The sequence below is a fragment of the Sitodiplosis mosellana genome, unplaced genomic scaffold, assembly GCF_009176505.1.
Source record: "Sitodiplosis mosellana isolate CC-2019 unplaced genomic scaffold, AAFC_SMos_1.0 Smas_scaffold_6191, whole genome shotgun sequence".
Taxonomy (NCBI): Eukaryota; Metazoa; Arthropoda; class Insecta; order Diptera; family Cecidomyiidae; genus Sitodiplosis; species Sitodiplosis mosellana.
This window is the reverse complement of record NW_022601432.1, coordinates 4040366-4049632: the sequence shown is the minus strand read 5'-3', so window position 1 is coordinate 4049632 and position 9267 is coordinate 4040366. Positions and strand designations below refer to the sequence as shown.

At 35.5% G+C, this 9267-nt stretch overlaps 1 protein-coding gene across 14 annotated transcripts in view; it reads left to right on the top strand.

Moving 5' to 3' along the window:
• The first annotated feature begins 1167 nt into the window (after positions 1 to 1167).
• The window catches only part of LOC129576448 (synaptic vesicular amine transporter), a 38216-nt gene continuing 30116 nt past the window's right edge, over positions 1168 to 9267 (top strand). Inside the window, exons 1-4 of one of the 14 annotated variants that reach the window (XM_055461574.1) lie at positions 1246 to 1475; positions 1676 to 1766; positions 1950 to 2061; positions 4569 to 4639. The gene's annotated coding sequence lies outside the window, so the exon portion shown is untranslated. Of the gene's footprint in view, positions 1208 to 1241; positions 1476 to 1675; positions 1767 to 1949; positions 2062 to 4568; positions 4640 to 9267 lie in introns of those variants that run through there. The other 13 variants (XM_055461577.1, XM_055461585.1, XM_055461579.1 and 10 more) reach the window with 13 other exon arrangements.

The window sequence follows — 9267 nt, the reverse complement described above, 5'->3', positions numbered from 1 at the left end:
TTTTCTTCATTAATCGACTGAGGACAAGAACATGCGTTTTGTTTTTCATTCAATTAAACTGTTGCGCACGGTTCTTTCACGCATTGAATGCAAGGTCCTTTAAATGAAAAAAAATTCTTTGTACATAAGAATTTGATGCAATCATCTCTAACCGTTTAAACTAGAGTATGTGATTCAAACGAACCTTAGTCCATCGACTGAACATTCAATGGGAGTTCCAACTTGAACACGATTTCGATTCAAATTCGAAACGAACATTTTCAATGTTAGAATTTCCGTTGAATTTTCCATTGTAATTGCAAATATTTTTCGATTGACTTCAATTCACTAAATGGAAATTCATCGAAAAAAAAACACAACTATTGTGTAAATAGTCGTGTGGTGCGTAAAATTTGGTTCAACTGGTGTCTGAAAAAGTTTGTGTTGAATCCGATTTTCCGGTCGGGGTTGCGTTTTTTTCACCGTGCTTTATTCGTATTTTCCTGTCGATGCCGCGTTCGTATTGAACGTACCTCATACGTTATGCAATATTCAACAGTGTTTTCCTTTTTTGCCGATGCATGTCATCATAGTAGGAACCATGCCAAAACGATGATGGGCTTAAATGAGCGTAAAATTCATGAACATGCGGTATCAATCAGGAGGCGTAGTGCTTGTTGCTTTGCGTTTCATTTTCAAGACAACGTTAACAATACGGCACGTCGTCGACGATATCCTCACCGATCCGTACGGCATAGTAAATTCCAGTGTTAACAGTCACTATATCCGTGTTGCTCATATCATCATGTTTCCCATCATCGGGCATGGTCAAAGTCGCTTGCTCGCTTACAAGTACCATCTGAATTACACACATTCACACACAAACACACACGCCGTAGCAGAAATGCGAAATGACTTGTGAGCCATGTAGCCACGAAGTTGGACCGTGCTCCTTTCTTTTCTAGCCGCACTGCTTTCCGTATCCGCAACACGTCGAGTGAAAGAGCGAGCACGTTGTTTTTTTTGTATTCCTGTTTTCCCCCTTGGCTTTCGTGCACATGTGCAAGCGGCACGATGGCAAAGCCAACAGCAGCATCCGATGGTAGTGGCAGCAGTGGCAGCGGCGATGGTGATGAATGTGCCATATTGTACTATCTGTTGCTGCTGCAGCTGCTTTGCCATCATTGTCGTAGCGGTTGTCGCTAACAAACGACCAGATATTCTCTCGGTAAGAATCCCGATGTTATTGTTGATTTGTAATCAGTACGAGACAAGATCTCGTAGCTGAAAGAAGCAATTTTTTCCGTTCTCTTCTTCTCTGTGAGTTTTTGGGAAAATCAACCGAAGTCACAACACCAACCAAATAAGATAAAGATAGAAGTAAAAACCAAAGTACTTGTACGCAAAAATAAGTTAAAACTATTGAGAAAGAGAAAAGCGGAATTTTTTTTTTACACAAATTCATTTCGATTGACTGCCACACAAAAATAAACAGAGTAATTAAATAGAATTGTTTTTTATTTAGTTGACGTTTTTTTTTTGTTTCGTTCAAAACGAAAAACCGTCAATCGAATGAATTGTTCGTTATTTTTTGGCTTATTAAAATTGTTTTTTTCTTCGTTTTTAGTTCCAATTGAAACACTTTTTTCCCCCACAAGTGTCTTGATTTTAAATTCATTCCAAAATATTTACATAGAACAGACGAAAAAACAGAACAATGTTTAAGTGACACCGGTTACGCACGGCTATGTGTTCGTTTGACGAATTTTTGGTTAGCATTATTTTGGGTTCGTCAGAATTTTCTTCAAAATCACTTGCAAAAACAACCGAATTCGTGCAAGTTCCAAATTCATTTGAAATCATCATTTTTTTTTTTTGGTTCTTTTGGACAGGCTTAATTAGGAAAGCTTATTTGGTCAAGGTTTACTTTTTTGGTTGAAAATTGTTAAAATAAAATTATAATGTTTCAGGCTTATCGACTCATTGAGTTGACCAAAAATTCACGTCGGCCCAACGATCAAGCATTCACTCAAACTCAACAAGAAAGAATCGCTGCAACATTTTTAATGAAATCATTAAATGGTAAGTCAATTGAAATTCATTCATTTTTTTTTTATTAAATTGGATTGGTATCTTTGTTTCTGAGTCTGAATTTAATTTTTGCATTATTTATGCTTTGACATCTACGAATGAAGCTGTTTCTTTCAGAAACTGAAGCAAAATGTTCAGTTTTCCAATAAATTCTTTTTTCTTTGTTCAAATTTGAACCTGAAATTAAATATCACAAGGGCTACCTTGAAAGAAAGAAATAGAAGTTGAAAAAAAATCAAAAACGAAAGGCGAAACAAAAAAATTAACGTAAATTTAATGTTTAATTTGTGAAGTTGCGAAGAAAAGCACATTTTCTATTCGATTTATTACTTCAATGTGAAAATGAGAATTTCACAAAAATTGGGGGAAACAAAGTCTATCGTTAAAAATTCCAAAACAACATTCAAGTCAACCCTCATTGTCGAAGTTGTTTATAAACTGATTTCCCGCAAAAATGCGATGCGTCTGGACTTAGCCATTTAAGTTGAGCTAGTTAATTAATTCATTCATCGTTTACTACACGCACAAAGTAAATGATACCAGCGGCAAAGAGGCCACATACACAGAGACAGGCAAATGCATAGATTTAATCAAAATACCAACAATGTTTTCACATTTTCGGAACACTGAATTAGAAAAGCGGAAACAAGTTGTTTAATAGTTTTAAACTAAGTTTGATAGATCCATCGCTGTCTGTGTGTCGGACGTATCTGGTCGAAAATCTGGTGTGTGTGTGTATGACGAAGAGTTCATTGACAAAAAAGGACTCGAATGGCTTTGTAATTCGGTTTTTTTTTTTCTTTGTCGTTTGTGTGGACGAATCTATGAAAACAAATTGATTTGCTATTTATAGGCTACCGTCTATTGCAGCCTAGCAATCAACCGACACACACGTTCAAAAACACAAAAAATGCCTCGATTTTAAGTTAATAAACCAATCAATTTGCATATACGGCATTTTATTTTGATTAATGCTCGGCACATCGCATAATATCCACTTGACAAATGGAGAGCGATCAAAATCAAAACTCACCGTCATCATCATCATCATCATAATCATTGGCAGCAACAGCAGCAGCAGCAGCAGGCATAAGACGATTGAGATAGAGAGACCGAGCGAGTGGGTGAGATAGAAAAAGCATGAATGAATGAGTGAGTAAGAGAGAGACACACACACGGGGAATGTTGGTGTAAATGATGATGTTGACGACGGCACTGTAAATGAAAATGACACCCACCAACAAAAGCGGCAAATTTTGCATCTCAAAATTTGGAATAATTCAAAAGCTCTTAACATTTCACCCATTTTATTATTTATTCATTTAAATTTGTCTCTCACTCTGACACCCCTGTGTGTATTTGGTACTGGTGTGTATTGTGCATATGTGTGGAAACTGCGTGTATAAATACATTTTAATTTGTGCACTTCTAGAGAGATAGAACGAGCGGTTGCCTTCATTTTCTTCGTCAATGTGATATCGCATGTTTTGTCATCGTCGTTGTTGTCGTCGTCGTCATCGTCGCCCTTCTCGCATTGGCATTTTCTTTTGATACGTTTGTGTGTGGCGCCCATCAGTTTTACACCATCACATTTCATTTCCCATGTATTTTCGATGTGTAACCGACACACGGAACAACAACCGGGGCGGCTATGAACATTGATATCTATATAAATAAGTCAAAGTGCAGCGCATGTCGATGAAATTGAATCAATCAGCACATAAATTGTTATGATTGAATTGCAAGTAAAGCAGCATATCATTTTTCCCTCATTTCCTGACAATAGTAAACGACAACGTGCAAACGTCTGTGGCTGTGTTCGCGAATCAGAACAAAGTCACTTGTTTGGTGCATACACACAAATGCACAGGCCATGAAGGAAAAAAAAACATAAATAGGCATCATCTGATTCGAGGAAAAATGATGAAAAAAAAAATGAAAACCACTGTTCCATTGAACATTCCATTGCGTTATTAATGCTGTCACATTCATCGATAGGCGAAATTTTTTCGTCCTCGAACATGCAATTCAACAATGTGAATGCAAATGACGCAACGATGTTGAAATCAACAACCCAAGCATGTGACCCGTTTATTGGCACATCGAGTGATATTCTATTTCTTTCTAACTGATCTCTCGACCCAGTCTGCTAACTCGACAAACAGACGAGAGAGAGAGAGAAAAACGGCTCACAATTTTAACGGAGAGACAATTTCAAGTGGATCGATCATTTACAAAAAATGAGGGACAGATTTTTTGCTTCGATTTTCTTTTTGTATAATTCTTTTTCATTTTCTTTTGTTTCTTTTTCAAGTTCGCGAACTAACTAAATTGCGATCTAATTGTTGAACATTTTTCTTCCATTCTCACTTTTCCTCCTTATTTTTCAATAAAATCCAAAATTCAATTTTGACTAAAAAGTACCTTGCTTTAACTTATTTCATTGACTTGAACTGAATTTTCGTTCGAATGTTTGTTTTTCTGCGTTTTTTTTTCAGATATTTTGCACAAGAGCCTGGCGGAGGAGTATGGAATGAAAATTCCGGTGCTTAGAATGAGCCAACTTAATGTAAGTAGAAACATTTTTATCATTTTTTTAATAGTTTTTTTCGATCACATTTGCATTAGACTCGATGTATTTCAGGATTTTATTCAGAAAATCACACTTTTAAAATTGAATTCCAAGAAAAAATACTTTGTTTCCCTACTATAAAAAAATACAATTATTGATCTGAATTATTCGTTCGATTTAAAATTCTTATTCCAACAAACAGCATGACTTGTGATAATAGAAATAATTGATTTTCCAATGATTGAAATGTAATTGCTGGTAATGTCAATCAGTGAAAATTGCAGCTGTGGTCAGCAAACAATTCTTTCACAGAGCAAATCCAATTGGATTTTGATTTTTTTTAAGTAAACTAATCTGTTTAGCATTTCGTATCTAATGATTTGTTTGGAATAAATTCCGACTCAGCGAATAATTGTCTTGAGTGAAAATTTGACGCTAATTAGAAAACTCTCAACTAAATTGGGAATTCCAAAATGTGTGTGTGTGTGCGGTTGCAATAATCGCCAGTGCACCGCATTCCGTATATACTTCGGCGATGACGTAGTCGACAATTGAATTTTTGGTTTCTGTTTAAACAACCTATTAAACTTCCTGCCTGAGATTAACACTATTATACAAAATTTCATTTGGAAAATGCAAGCAACACATAGCAATTTGCCACTCGATGGCCATATCCGAGCATCACAAGTGGCCAAGTGTCTCTTTGTGTGTCTGTATTGGCAAATGCTTGTTGTGTGCAGTACGGATGGATGTGTTGCAACGCATAAAACCCAAATCAAAAACAACGGCCAAGATGTCATCATCAATATCAATAATAATGGCAATGCCGTCGCTTGCATTTCATTTATGCAACACATTATGTGTTGTAATTTACGCATATACAGCCAGCCCATGGCATGGACCATGGACTAAGTGTTTAGATGCATCCAGCAAGAACTCTAACTCTCTATCACACGCAGAGATAATACAAATAAAATTTGCCCCCCGGCTAATTTCATAATTTTCAATTTCAACACTTAAATGCCATCCATTTTGCACGCACACAGACACAAACGCATACACACATAAATCCGTCGGATCGTTTACGGCACCCAGCCAGAGTGGCTGTTGTGTCCTCTCATATTACCCAACCCATTTTCCATCCAGAGCCGAACAGATTGCGTCAAACATTTGCCATACTTTACGGCAATAGTAACGAAAAATATTATGAAAATAAGCTGAATACTAATTGTAACAACTCCGTGACATGATTAAATCATAAACAAATTATCACAATTAACTCAAGAGTACCTCAATCACTTCACTCGACGAAATATGGTGTACAGCGACAATCTTATGGCTTAAGATTCTCCTCCCGCGTTCATTCTCGTTCACTCTCTTTATCTCTCACTCTCTCACTCTCTTTATCTCTCTCTCTCACTCTCTCACTCTCTGTCTCTCTCTCTCGGCGTGTACGCAACATGATACAGCTCAAAAATTCAAATGCAACTCACTTTGCTCCAACGTGAAACTCAATTTTCGAGCGCACAATTTCATTAAGAAGAGAAAGTTCATGGCGCGTCTCATATTGTTCAGGATTTGGATCAACTTTGCAAGAGATAAATAGTTGCGTACTAGAAAAGCTAAACATATTTCGAAAAATCAAAATAGTTGAATTCGTATGAAATCAAATAGTATTAGAAACTCGGTGGAAAAAAAAACAGTCCGTTTCTTGAAATTTCAACCTTGCCACTCTATCGGAATTATCAATACAAACTATGCTCAACTATTTCACATTCAACTTGATCTTTTCCAACCATAAATGGTATTTACTCGTCTAAAAAAACAAGAGTAAATATGCTCAAAAGCGCCATTTCTGTAATGTACGATTGCGTTTACAGGTTCATTAGCTTGTTAAATGTTTTTTTTTTTGTGCCGAGCAGCCTTGATTGTTTTCAAATAATTAGAGACAGAGAGCGAAAATGAAAAACAACTAAACGTTTTCAATTAAAATCCACAACTAAAAACACGACACTTTGACTATTTCCCTGACGCACTGCGTTTGTATTAATTTTGATCTGAAATTATTTCGGCTTTGCATCCAAAATCATGGATTTGGTTTTCGAATTCAAATCAGTGTGTATGTACAACGTGTTGATCAACGTGTTTTTGACAGTTCATGATCATAGTATGTGAATTGTGTTGATTGTTTTTTTTTTTCTTTTTTTGAATTCTGACCGACATTGCCTGGACCAGCAGCGAGAGAATCTCTCGCATTATATCGGACGCTATGAATATTATGCGTGCACTACAAAGCGCTTGTCCACTTAAAAATATTGCCTATACGCTCGTTTGTTGTTGTTTTTTTCGCTCTCGCCAGCGCGAAACACAATGATGTCTAATATTTTGAATGACATACACACGCGTGTCCGTGCGCGACAAAAGCATTGTTGGCTCGGTTTTTATGTTGTGATTTTTGCCCCATTGAATTTCTTTACACTTGACAACACTTTATAATGATGGTGGTCATTGACTGGCTTCTCTATTGTAAAATATACAGGAGTTTTGTTGGTCGAAACAAGTAAAAAAAAAATGATATGAATATTTTGTATAAAAACTCATTACGAAAAGAAAATTCCATTAATTGAATTGAATCAAATTGTTTTTTTTTTTTTTTTTTTTTGAAAACAAACGGCAACAACAACAAACGCAAGCCACGCCAAATGTGGGCCAAATCGCCAGATGTTTATACTCGAAATACATTCCATAGCAAAGAAATAATAATTCCAGAAAAAAAAACACACAAATATAATTGTTTGAACAATGTTCAATCCAAACCTTGGAACTGCAGCAAAACATGCATGATCATGAATTTTAACACATTTTTTTTTCTCTTTTGCTTCGTTTTATTCTAAATAAGTTTGCATTTGATAAGAGAGAATTTTAGCAATTTCCTTTTCGTTAATATTTCGAACAAGTCATAATTAATCGGCGGCGCACGCATTCACGAAAATGAATTAATGTAGTCCGGAATATGGTTTGGGGGCCGAAAAATGGTCGAAGAAGATGAGCTGAGAACAGAGAAGAAAAAAAAACAATAAACTTCTACATTGAAATCAAATTGAACGTAAATGTGCAGCGTAGATAAGCGTATAACTTTCAATTTACACTTCAATTGAATTCATATGATTCTCATTCCCTTTTGCTATCTACTTCTATCTCTCCCTCTTTCTGGCCGAACACCAATTTCAAATGGTGAAACTTTATCAAAACCAACGCCACGCACTTTCAACACACACATTCATTTTGATTTAATTGTTGTATCAAATATCAAGTGTTCGATAAATAAATTTATTCGAGCGGATTTAATTAAAGAAATTAGCACGTAATCCATAAGAATGAAATAATCATTGTGTGGCAGCATCTGCTACATGAATTCGATTTTTTTTTTCTTAGCTGAAAAATGAAAATGATTTTTTCCAAACGGTAACACGATTGAAGCACTTATCGAGAGCGAGAGAGAGAGAGAAAAAAAAACAGAACAATGAAGCATTTGCTAATAATGTTTTTGGTTTGCTTGTTGCATCGTGATTCTTTTTTCATTGCTCGTTTCGAGTGCGCTTCTGATTAATTCGATGACCGAACACAATTAGAATTTACATGAAATGTACGAGAAGCAGCATCCAATTTTCGAGATGAATGATAACAAAGGGCATAAACTGATGTTTTATGGAGAAAAATCACATTGACCATACAGATTTCTACTTCGCAAATACATATTATTCGCAAATGTATATAATTATACACATTATTTACGTTAATTTATAGTCTTTGGATTGGTTAATCATGTACCTTTTATTGTCAATTGACCAACACACCAATTGACTTGTGTCTGTCTGGTGATTATATCGGCGATGCAACTTACTTCCCAATTAGAAGTCTTATGAACTTTTCAATTAAAAGACTCTAAGTTTTTCTTAAAGAATTCTTTCTTTAGTGAAGTCTTTAAAAAGACTGTGACAAACTGTTGAATCTTTTTTTTAGATGAAAAAAGGAAATTTGACACGAGAATTGAAAATTTCTCAAAAAAAAAATATTTCCAAAAAACAAAAACATCAAAAGTTGGCGATGTGAGTACATGAGATCAAAGATGACCGATCAAACGTTAGTTAACGGATAGCCATTTGTCACGTGCATACTTTTTGTTTACTACTTGCCGCACACATGCATGTGTACGATCACTCGCGATACGTACACATATATCAACAAATTACACACACCAGCAAAGATAAAAGGCTTAATGAATTCTGATCTTGACCCTGAATATGATCACATTTCATGTGCAAAGAGTACAATTAACTAAGAACATATGTGAATTAGAAGCATTGTGTGTAAAAATATCTGCACAATGAGCACATCATTTTCGAGTGAAATTTTATGAGAATTGCTGAGTAAAAAATGATATCTCTCTCAATTCCACGTTGAAACGTGTGTTGCTTTTTTTTGTATTTCGTCTGATCTATCGAGCTGGCTGAATCGGAAAAAATATATTAAGTTGTTACTTGAGTGTGTGTCTTTTGCACTTCATTTGTGAGACGAAGAGAGAGAGAGAGAGAGAGAGAGAGAGAGAGAGAGAGAGAGAGAGA